Raw genomic sequence first — 9,202 nt, forward strand, 5'->3', positions numbered from 1 at the left:
AAACAAGAAGCACATAAAATTTCAGATCCAGATACAATTGGGGCAAAATCACCAAATTATCAAAATTTCAACCCACAATAAAAACATGAAACCTAAATCAGTTGAAAACCCCAAACTTAGATTTAAGTTGAAACACAATTGCTAAAACCTAATTAAAAATTAATTAACATCAATTTCAGATTTAATTTAACTTCAATTTCAACAAACATATCAAAACCGGAAAAAATAAGCTAAAATTTAGAAATAAAAAGCAAAATAAACATAACAAAACTGGAGCACTTTCACATAAACTTTATACAATAAAGCCCCAAATTAAAACTAAACCCTCCAAAATAAGAAAAATTATGAAAATATAACATCAACATCTAAGAAGTAGTAAACTTCGTAACTGATTTAGTATCTTCAGTAACAGCATGCTTAGCCAATTCACCAGGTAGAACAAGCCTAACAGCAGTCTGAATCTCACGTGACGTAATGGTCGGCTTCTTATTATACCTAGCAAGCCTAGAAGATTGCTGAGCAAGTTACTCAAAGATATCATTGATAAACGAGTTCATAATCCCCATGGCTTTGCTAGATATACCAATATCTAGATGAACTTGTTTCAATACTTTGAATATGTATATTTTGTACGTTTCAACTGATTTTTTGTTTCTCTTTTTCTTCTTATCGGTTGATGATGCATCTTTCGGTAGCTTCTCCTCGGCGCGTGGCTTCTTCTCCACCTGAGCTTCCGGCTTCTTCTCTGCCGCTGGTTACTCTGTGTTTAGTTTGAGAAAAACATTAGAATTTTGTGTTTGATAAGAAAAAGTACTAGATACGGTTTGTTATATACAGTCAAGGTGTGTTGTGATTGGATGAGTGTAGTTGACGCGGATCGTAGATTATGAGCTCTGATTTTGTAGAATTTTCTTTATTTTGGAGTGCTCCCAACGGTGACAGGATGTCTTCCATGACTAACCAACTATTCAGCGTCACATCAGCACCTCTATCTCACTTTCTTGTCAGGACTAAACCCAAGACTACACACTCCCAATAAAGACACTCCTCCTTCTATAATTTTACTTTCTTTTTGAATTATTTTATATTATCAAATAATTATTAATATTTATAAGATAAATATCAGCTTTTAACAAACACTCACCGAGACAAAATACACGTGTTTTTGTATCCTTGAATCCCCAAAAGACTATGATTTTGCATCTTTAATGCCCGCGATTTCGCGGGGCTTTTTTATGCGAAAAATCAAAAATAAATTTAAAACTTCATAAACTTATATTTTATATTATTTGAATGGTTGACAACAATGAGACCAAATCATAGAATAATGATGTATACTTGTTGATAAAATCAAAACAAATACTGTAAAACATAAATGCAAATAACATAGTGCCTTAAACAGGGCATTAGAAGCCTACCAACATTAAAAGGGATAAACGGAACAATATAAAAGTTAAACATAAAACGATAGACATACCAACATATATTTAATGTTTCGAATATATCAAATTTTAACATCCTTCTGTTCCTATGTTCTTCAAAGATTATAAAAATACCAATGAGCAATTCAAGAACCATTTGCAGGTCCTGTAGAGATACTTTGACACCTCATTTTCCTGGTCGAAATCTGCAAAAATATAATTGTTTTCATGAAATCCTCATTATGATTATGATACTTATTATATGCTTTATAAAAGTAAAATATAAATATCAATCCAATAGTAAACCATATCAATTCAATAAAGACCCAATATGTGCTCAGGCATGAAGTCATGGTGCGTCAAAAGACTAATAATTGCTGGCCTCTGAAAATAAAATTCTGTAGAACACAAATGTTAATCACATAACTGGAGACCTTATTCTCAAGAATTGTATTGATTCAGTTGAAGGTGTCAATATTGACCCATACAATTTAGGTTTTATCTGTACTTGGTTAAATGGATCAAATAAGGATTAGTTTTAAATGAAACCTACTGCATAAAAATGACCCATCAACCTAACCTGACCCAGTGACCCACCTCATTTTGCCCGTATAAAAATGACCCATCAACCCAAATTAGTTTCGAGTTCGACCCACTACCCACCCATTTTGTCACATCTAATTTACCGGCATCTTTTTGTCACATCTTTTTTTTTTTTTTTTTTTTTTTACATATGTTCAACTTCTAAAATTCACAGCAATTAGAAATGTTTTTCAGTTTACTCATATGAATGAAAACTAACTAAATACTTGCAATAGAACTTTGCAACTTAAAATCTTGTGCATACCTTATTAATCTCTAGATCCTAAGATTATTATTGCTCATACCTACATTTGACAACGCAAAAGATATAGAAATATCCAAAGACACATTTAATTTATTTTGATTATCTAAATAACATTCCGTCAAAACATTCATAAAGGTAATTTCATCAAACACTTGCATATAAAAAAATACATATCAACAACTTCAATACTAATTTAAAATTCCACCAAACAGAATTTCAAAATAGTAAAAATCGAAAACGTATAGTAAATCAACCGACTTGATAAATGGCGAGATATGTTTTTGAAGAACTTCTTCCCACAAAATGAACTTTAACTATCACCTTGTATTCATGGTTACCATTGGTGAGTTTTTTTGTTAATGTTATTGTTGAGTTTGTATTATGATTGTGAATACAAATGAGTAATGACTCACCTATATATAATCACTAGGGTTGACCATAATTATGGAAATAGTAATGAGGATTGATATGACATTATCATTAATTAATCAATCAATATGTTGATTGATTTGGACTTTTTTGCTCTATTGGTCCCTCTATTATACCCCAAATCGCTAGTTTGGTCCCTAGGTTTTTAATTTGGCAATCAGCGTCCCTTAATTATTTTGATTTGGCAATCCGAGTCCCTCCGTCAACTTGCCATCCAAATTGAGCGTTAACTCTTGTCATGTGCTATACATGTGAGGGTAAATTCGTCATTTTACTCTTTCACTAAAAACGAGGGACTAAAGACGCAAAAAAAATTTATAGTTATATTTTTAATTTATATATTTCTAATAATTTATATATTTTTAATTTATATATATAAATTATTAGAAGTGTACTGAAACATTAGAATAATTTATATATTTCTATATATATTTTTAATTTAATTTATATATTTCTAATAATTTATTTATATAACTTCATGAAGTGTACTGAAACATGAGAATTCATCATAAAACTCAAATCGAGTGAATTCATTCATAATATCACTTGAAAAATCTTCCTGTACTAGCGAAAATCAATTTTTGTGAAGGAAGTAGTTCCATAACATCATCAAATTTTAAAATTCGCTGATGAACAGCCATGAACATGAAGAACAAAAATCATCAATTGATAAATTACGACTGCATATCACTTATTATCGATTTCTAAGGCAACGAATTTGTGTTCCTTTGAAGAATTTCGATCCATAACAACCTCTAGACCATGAATTGATGTTGAACAGTGAAGAATAATGAGGATGAACTCAAAAATCAAAATCGTGATTTAATGAGTTTTATCAATTAATTTCTTCACAAATACCTCTTTAAATCAGTCATATAATCTTCGAAATTCATCAACGTAACCAGAAACAACATAAATCGATCAAATTAAATGTTTGACCGTATGAACATTAACGTTGACTTCGAATCTGCAATTGTAATGATGAATCTCCAGCTGATCTGAAGCATCACGAAGTGAAAACAAGTAGGCATGAACTTCAATCAATCATCAATTTGATCTGAGAGATGCTGAATCAGTTAGTGACGATTAATGAGGGTCGTGACGAATTCCATTATTATTATTATTTATATTATTAGTAATCATAATTATTATTTATATTATTAGTAATCATATAAACATATGAATAAAAATATATAAATTATAAGATTTTTTTGATTTTTTGCGCCGGTGGTCCTTCGTTTTTAGTGAACAACAAAGTAAAAAGACTATTTTACCCTCACATGCAACTCACATGATGGGACTTAACGTTCGATTTGGATGGCAAGTTGACGAAGGGACTCGGATTGCCAAATCAAAATAATTAAGGGACGCTGATTGCCAAATTAAAAACCGAGGGACCAAACTAGCGATTTGGGGTATAATATAGGGACCAACTGAGCAAAAAAGTCATTGATTTGAGATTCCTTATTATTGAATTTATGTTACAATTTATTTTAAGATAGATTTTTCTTTCAAATTATTGAATCCACCATTAACAACAACTGTGTAACAAAATAATTTCCATAAATACAAAGGTCTTAAATGTGGAATGTATATCTATATATCTAAATAGGTATAACAAAAAAGGTACATATTCAAAGTGATGCACATATGCTTTCAGTATCCTGGATTAAATGGTACATATTCAAACTATGGACAATTAAATCAACACAATGGTGCACACAAATGTAGATTGTGGACAATTATATCAACAGACAAATGACTAACAACTAAAAAAACCTAATAGACTTCTTTGAATTCATAACATCACCAAAAATAACATCTTGAGAATACTAATATTGTATGAAGACATGAAAATCTTAGAACACTAATCAACTACACAAAAATTCAGGTAGCAACACAAAACAACTTCTCACATAAACACTAACAAATGGATATCTCAAACGGATATAGATGATGCTTACCCAACCTTCTTGTGACGACCCGAAAATTTCTGACCAAATTTAAACTTTATCTTTAAATGATTTAATGTTTTTGACACGATAAGCAAAGTCTGTAATGTTGAGTCTAAAGTTTTGGAACTATATTCATGTAATCAATTATTCTTCGATTGTTCTCAACGATTCGCGAACAATTATATGTATGTATATATATATTATAAGATGTACAAGTAAAAAACGACTTTCTTACAGTAAAACACTATTTGCTACAGTAAAAACGACTTTGCTACAGTAAAACACTATTGTGCTACAGTAAACACTATTGCTACAGTACACACTATTTGCTACAGTAAAACACTATTTGATGTCGATGAACTACGAAACAAAAACAGATGTGAGTTGGACACTGAGCCCATGCGATCGCATGGGTTTATGCCTTCCCAGCCATGCGATCGCATGGCTATGGAGGACAGGCCAAATGCTATAAAGTTCGACGTTTTTCTGATTTCTGATTCATTTTATTCTTCTATCTCTATATCTCTCGTATCTATATATATATATATATATATATATATATATATATATGTATATATATATATTTATATTATTATTATTATTATTATTATTATTATTATTATTATTATTATTATTATTATTATTATTATTATTATACATAAAATACTACGACGAGGTTATGTCCAAACGATTTCAAAAATGGTTTTCAAGCGGGATAAAGCTAAGGAAACTATGGGTTATAGCTATGGAGGTTACGGGTAATGTTCGTGGGTATTGTTTGCAAGTCAAACCTAGTGTTTATCACCTCGGTTACGTCTACGTACTTTCCTGCAATATTGAATCACAATATTGATACGTGAGCATTCATATCTTATCTTTTATATATTAATTATGTATCCATGTCTAGTGCTCGAATATATATATTCATGCATGCTTGTATGCTAAATTTCGACGTTAAACAGTTTATAATGAATCACGAATTAAATACATATATTACTGGTAAAAGGTATATGATATACATGTTTTTGGAAAGCTGGCGAAAAATCAATAACTTTTCATTTAGGAATCGCGTAATTTCGATGAACGAATTAAAAGATATGGTCAACTGAATTATGATTGACGTTAATTGGAATTGCTTTTGAATCTACAATTAATATTTAAACAACTTATTTGTAAGATTGATAAATTGGATTTTTGAATATTACCAGCCGAGTAAATGAATCCTTATATAAGGCACATCTCGTTGTGTTGAACTATTGTCAAAATTGACTTTTTGAAACGACTTTGGATAACTTTTGTATGTCGATATCGAGCATTAGGATTGGGATACACTATGACCTGACCTAGCTTGATAGACATTTATTGACCAACATATGTTCTCTAGGTTGAGATCTACGGTTATTTGGTAATCCGAGTTTCGGTCACATTTTGGTGAACGACTTTATATGCTGCTAAGGTGAGTTTCATTTGCTCCCTTTTTAATTGCTTTTGCAATCTATATTTTGGGCTGAGAATACATGCACTTTATTTTAAACGCAATGGATACAAGTACATACTAAATTCTACACTGAGTTTAAACCGAAAATCCCTTAGCTTTGGTAACTAGTAACTGCCAGTTATAAGAACTGGTGGGCGCGAGTAGTAGTATATGGATCCATAGGGCTTGATATCCCCGTCCGAGCTAGAGCACTAGCCTTTTAACGAACGTATGCTATTTGAGAAGCGTACACGTTGGTTTGCGTGTATTATTAAGATGATTATACAAAGGGTATAAATTATATATACGTTAAGTTTAGTTACCAGGGTGCTCAATTTCGTAGAATATTTCGATAAACGTTTCTGGATGAAACAACTGAAAACTTGTGATTCACCTTTATATACAGATTATGCGCAACATTAAAACTATGAACTCACCAACATTTGTGTTGACACTTGTTAGCATGTTTATTCTCAGGTTCCCTAGAAGTCTTCCGCTGTTTTCTTATATGTTAAACAAGCTATGTGCATGGAGTCTTACATGGCATATTTTTCAAGAAAACGTTGCATTCACCAAATCATCACCATGTATCTTATTTTGACTGCAATTGTCAACGGAAGTACTATTGTAAACTATTATTTACGGTGATTATCTATATGTAGAAATCATCAGATGTCGAAAACCTTTGATTTAAATATTCATTTATGGTGTGCCTTTTCAAAATAATGCAATGTTTACAAAACGTATCATATAGAGGTCAAATACCTCGCAATGAAATTGATGAATGACGTGTTCATCCATATGGATTTGGAGCGATCGTCACAGTTGGTATCAGAGCGTTGGTCCTAGCGAACTAGGTCTTGCATGAGTGTGTCTAACTGATAGTTGTTAAGATGCATTAGTAAGTCTGGAATTCGACCGTGTCTGCATGTTAAAAGTTTTGCTTATCATTTCTTGTCGAAAATTACATGCTTATCATTCTTAAGTCTAGACACGTTTTCCTGCATTTATTTGAAACAACCCAACCCGTACTCCGTACGATAATTTTTTTTTTTTTTTTATAATACACATTTACGCGCCAATTAAATATGTAGATCAAATCACAAGTTCCATTAAACCATACAACCATTACCAATGTTTACAAAAGGGCACAAAGGCCATTAGTTAAGTAAATATAAGTTTGACCGAATACAATGATAGTTTATAAACCGAACGACCCAACGAGCATGGTTTGGGACTAAACTACCCAAAAGGTGGTCAACTTCCAAAAGCTCCTACAAGCACATCATCAAGGACATCTAGTGTTCGACAATCCCCTTCCCTTTATCCTCGCCTGCAACTAAAAAGATAAACAACGAGAGGGGTAAGCTAACGCTTAGTGAATGCAATAATTATACATGATCATATATAACCTACTTACTTGCATACACTTACACAATACCACATACAAGCTAGCAACTCAACCAACATGAAATCCATCATGCATAAACTACTATCCACGTTCCACATCAAGCTAGCAATAGTATTAGCATATAGTTCACAATATAATATGCTAAGTACAATTCGCACAACCATGGTTAACCAAGTATACAAGAGAACGATACATGCAGGTCCGTTGGAGTTCATAACATCCACTAGTGTTACTTATACACCGCGTAATCACTAGTCCCCCGGGTGATGTCTTAAACACCGCGACTAACTCACCCTTACACAATGTGGCGTCTTAAACACCGCGACGAATCCACACTTCATTCAATACAATGAGTGGTGTCTTGATCACCGCGACACTTCCACTCTCATGACATTGTGGTGTCTTAAACACCGCGACAATTCCACAAGTCAATTACACAATGAGTAGTGTCTTAAGCACCGCGACAATACTACTCGTTACCTAAAATGTGGTGTCTTGAACACCGCGACACTTCCACATTCATACCACACAAATAAATACATTATATACGTTCACGCATAATTATTGAACTCACCTTGACACAAGGATGATGAATATTCGCTTCCAAACTCAAAGCCAAGTACCTAATACATTAAGTACCAATTCAATACATAAACTAGTGGAATTAACCACATTACAATTACTTGGGCATTTAATGACTCAATTCGCATTAAATGACCCAACTACATCACAACCGCCCTCTTAATGGCCAAGACTCGACTTTAGTTACCAACATTAGTGCATTAAAGTCTACTAGCCTCAATTGACATCCACCTAGGGTAATTTACACCCATTTTACCCAAACTAGGTCAACTAGTACATTCTTGACCCATTTTGACACTTTCACATCCAAACTAGTCAAACATAACCCAAATGACATCTCTTTTAATTTTAACAAATGTTTAATGCTTTTAATATCATTAACACTTTCAACTCACAATTACAAGGCCAAAACCCTAGATTATGGCCATTAGGGTTTCATTACAACAACCTAACCCAAATTCACCCATTTTACTCCCAAATGGGTCATACAAGCTTCTATTAACCAAAACCCTAGCCGTAATCAATTAAAACTCGAAACTTAGAGTTATAACTTACCGAGACTATCACCACGTAGCTAGAGTCACAAGGAACAACTTTAATACTTGCTCCAAAGATCAACCCTAAATCCTTCCTCTCTCAATCTCACTTTGAATCCAAATGGGTGTTAGAGTTTTGGGAGAGAAATTGAAAGAAAATGAAAAAGGAAAATGAAATAAATGAACTAGTGGACCAGATTTAATGCACCCATCTGATCTATACGTCCATTTACCATTTTGCCCCTCAAAATCTCTTAATTTAACCTAAAACCGGGACCTGGCCAGCAGGCCTGCCGCGGCGCGGCACTAAACGTCGTGGCGCGACGAATCAAAGTAAAATTCACCATGCTTAAGTCCTGTTCTGATCTGGAAACGCTTGATGGGTCGCGGCGCGGACCCGTTTGTCGCGGCGCGACATACGCCTGGGTCTGGCCACTTCGACTAGTTAGTCAAATTTCCAAGGTTTCCACAACTAATTCCTTCATTCTCGTTCCCAATACACGTCTAAGCCTCACATCTAAGTCTCACGAGACGTAACACTACA

The 9,202-nt window shown here is 33.1% G+C and overlaps 1 pseudogene; it reads right to left on the minus strand.

Moving 5' to 3' along the window:
* Positions 1-365: 365 nt before the first annotated feature.
* On the minus strand, positions 366-2,023 carry LOC139868999 (histone H2B.3-like; annotated as a pseudogene).
* Positions 2,024-9,202: the final 7,179 nt, after the last annotated feature.

Source organism: Rutidosis leptorrhynchoides, chromosome 9 (genome assembly GCF_046630445.1).
Source record: "Rutidosis leptorrhynchoides isolate AG116_Rl617_1_P2 chromosome 9, CSIRO_AGI_Rlap_v1, whole genome shotgun sequence".
NCBI classification, from domain to species: Eukaryota; Viridiplantae; Streptophyta; class Magnoliopsida; order Asterales; family Asteraceae; genus Rutidosis; species Rutidosis leptorrhynchoides.